General features: G+C 39.0%; 1 non-coding gene across 1 annotated transcript; it reads left to right on the forward strand.

The window, feature by feature from the left end:
* The first annotated feature begins 2,502 nt into the window (after window positions 1-2,502).
* LOC131169848 (small nucleolar RNA R71) lies at window positions 2,503-2,609 on the forward strand. Its single transcript, XR_009140777.1, has one exon. It is a non-coding gene; the product is annotated as a small nucleolar RNA R71 (small nucleolar RNA).
* Window positions 2,610-3,586: the final 977 nt, after the last annotated feature.

The raw sequence follows: 3,586 nt of genomic DNA on the forward strand, positions 1-3,586 counted from the left end.
CATAGGGACAAGTGAATGTTGTCTTTTCTTGGTCTTCTAGGTGAATAGGAATTTGAAAGAATCTTGAATACCCATCTAGATAACAAAAATAAGAGTGTTTCGCTAACCTTTCTAACATTTGGTCGATGAATGGGAGAGGAAATAGTATTTTCTGGTAGCACTGTTCAATTTCCTATAATCTATGCACATTCACCAACCAGTGACTACTCTCGTAGGGATTAGTTCATTGTTTGCATTTTGGATAATAGTTATCCCGCCTTTTTTAGGAACTACATGTACTAGACTAACCCATTTACTATCAGAAATTGGGTATATGATACCTGCATCTAATAGTTTTAAAATTTCTTTCTTGACTACTTCTTTCATGTTTGGGTTAAGTCTTCTTTGGTGTTCGATAGTGGGTTTACTGTTTTCTTCCATGGGTATCCTATGCATGCAAATCGAAGGGTTGATTCCCTTCAGGTCTTCTATTTTATACCCTATGGCTTTGTTATGGATCCTAAGTTCTCTTAATAATTTTTCCTCTTCTAACTTAGATAAGCTAGCATTGATTATAATAGGATATTTAGAATTTGAGTCTAGAAATGCGTACCTTAGCGAGGAGGAGAGAGGTTTAAGATCTACCTGTTTAGCATTTTCCTGGAGCTTACTTTTGGTTTGTTCTTCCTTCAACTTCTCCATCTCGGAAGTCTTAGCTAAGGGTAGGGGTGGATGAGCTGCTAACTGTTGTGCACATGCTGCTATTTCTGTATTTTCATCATCCACTATGTGGCTATGCACAATACATGCTTCAAGAGGATCTTTAGGATGTGTCTTATGAAATTCCTTTTCAACTTGTTCATCAATTATGTCAACCTTAAAGCATTGATTAGGTTCAAATTTGTGTTTCATTGTGTCGAACAAGTTGAACTCCACTTCTTCTTCTCCTACCTTGAGGGTTAGTCGCCCATTTTTGACGTCTATGATGGCTTTGGCGATTGCCAAGAATGGTCTTCCCAAGATGATAGGAATTTGAACATCTTCTTTCATCTCAAGGACAATAAAATCTACTGGAATGAAGAATTTGCCACTTTGATAGGGATGTTCTCAAGTATGCCCATAGGATATTTAATAGATCGATCAGCCAATTGCAATGAGATTGTCGTGGGCTTCAGTTCTCCAATCTCCAGCTTTTTGCATATTGATAGAGGCATTAAACTGACGCTTGCCCCAAGATCGCAGAGGGCCTTATCTATTTTCTTGTTACCAATGAGGCAGGGTATGGAGAAGCTTCCTAGATCTTTCAACTTTGGAGGCAGTTTGTTTTGCAGTATGGCACTGCATTCCTCTATTAGAGCTACTGTTCCATAGTCTTCTAGCTTTCTTTTCTTTGACAGAATTTCCTTAAGAAATTTGGCATAGGATGGCATCTGAGAAAGTGCTTCAGTGAAGGGGATGTTGATATAAAGTTTCTTTAAAACTTTCAAAAACTTTCCAAACTACTTGTCCAATTTGGCTTTCTGAAATCTCTGAGGAAAAGGTAGGGGAGGCTGGTATGGCTTTGGTAATTTCTTTGTCTTCCTTGCTTCCTCTTCCTGATCTTTCTTAACTTCTTCCTCCTTTTTCTCTGCTTGGCCTTTAGATTTTTCTATGGTTTCCTCTGTCGGTTCTACCTCTGGTTGTACTAGAGTTCTCTCACTCCTCAGTGTAACTACCTTACAATGCTCCCTTGGGTTCATTTCTAGTTGGCTAGACAGTTTGCCAGCAGCCTTACTTGAAGAACTCGCTTGCTGAGCGATTTGATTCTCTAGCATCTTGCTATGAGTAGCAAGTTGGTCCATTCTGGAAGTCAGCTATTTAATTAATTCATTTTGTTGTTGTTGAGCTGCTAGGAATCCTTCCATCATGGTTTCCATGGTCATCTTCAGTTCAAGTTGTTGAGGTTGGAGAGGTAGTGATGGCTGTGCAAAGTTTTGACCTCTATTCTAAAATCTAGGGGGCGCTGGTGGTTTATACCCTTATTGCTTGTTTATTGGTTGGTTCTGCTAATTGGACCATGAGAAATTTAGGTGGTTCCTCCATCCAGGGTTGTAAGTATTTGAATATGGATTGTTAGGCTGCCTCTGGTTGAAGTTTCCTCCATTATTCACATAGTACATCTGTTCTGTGGAGGGTTCATTAAAATTGCTGTATTCTGAACTCATGTATCCTCCTCCATAGCTGTCTTCATGTTGACTATTTGTACCAACTGCGTTGGCTTGCATTCTTTTGAGTCTCTTTGTGAGCTGATCAAATTGAGCATTTATCATGCTTAGGGCGTCTACTTCCAGGAACCCTGCAGTTCTCCTTGCATTTCCTCTTTCATTTGACCACTCATGATTATGGTATGCAAACCTTTCTAGAAGTTTAAGTGCTTGTGTCACTGTTTTCTCCATTAGATCACCTTCTGCAGCTGAATCAACTGTGCTCCTTGTAGAGGGTAGTAACCTATTATAGAAATTTTGCACTAATAGTCAATCCTCTATGCCATGGTGTGGACATTCCCTCTGCAGGTCTTTATATATTTCCCATGCATCATAGAGTGATTCTCCTTCCTTTTGTCTGAAGGTGTTGAGCTCAAGCCTCAGTTTTGCAATCTTTGCAGGTGGAAAATACCTTGCTAGAAAAGCTTGAGAGAGGTTTTCCCAAGTGGTGAATGTTCCAGCCAGTTGAGAAAGTAACCACTTCCTTGCTCTGTCCTGAAGGGAGAATGGGAATGCTCTGAGTCTTATTGCTTGATTAGACACTCCATTCATCTTGAATGTGTCGCATAGGGCAAGAAAGCACTGGAGGTGATAGTGTGGGTCTTCTGTTGGTGAACCTGCAAACTAGGTTTGTTGAATCATTTGGACCCATGCTAGTTTTAATTCAAAGTTATTGGCTTCCACTGTGGGTCTAGTGACACTGGGCTGAAATCCTTGGACAGATAGAGCTCCATAATCTTTTAAGAGTCTTTGTCTGTCATTATTATCGGCCATGGTTGGAATTTCTGGATCTTCTTGACCGTGCTCTTGTTGTTTTCTTTCCCTCCTGATGGCTCTCAGAGTTCTATCTATCTCCGGATCACAGTCCAAAATTTCTTCTTCTGGCATTGTTTTGGTCATATACCAGATCGGGTACCTGAGAGAAAAGAAGAGAAATACAACCAGTAAAATAAAATTAGATAATAAATATAATTGCCTAAATCAGCTAAATTGCCTATCGCTTGATATTACTAAAACCAAAAATCACTGGCAATGGTGCCAAAAACTTGTTTCGCTGGTTTTACAACCTCGCAAGTGCACGGATCGCTAACAAGTAATAAAGTGATGAGTAGAGTATCATTCCCACGAGGAATTTGATTAGTAAGTACCAATCTATACAGTAATTTTGACTGTCTAGGCTATCAAATACTTAGAGAGTGAAGTTTGTTAACCTTAAACACTAGAATGGTAAACTTAAAACAAAATAATTTATTTGAAACAATTTTGAAATTAAGATTTCACACTTGAATCTTACTAGGGATGTTATCTCATTTATTTACTGAATTGAGGATTGTTTTCCTTGATGGAAATCAGTCATAAGTTAT

Source organism: Hevea brasiliensis, chromosome 1 (genome assembly GCF_030052815.1).
Source record: "Hevea brasiliensis isolate MT/VB/25A 57/8 chromosome 1, ASM3005281v1, whole genome shotgun sequence".
NCBI lineage: Eukaryota > Viridiplantae > Streptophyta > Magnoliopsida > Malpighiales > Euphorbiaceae > Hevea > Hevea brasiliensis.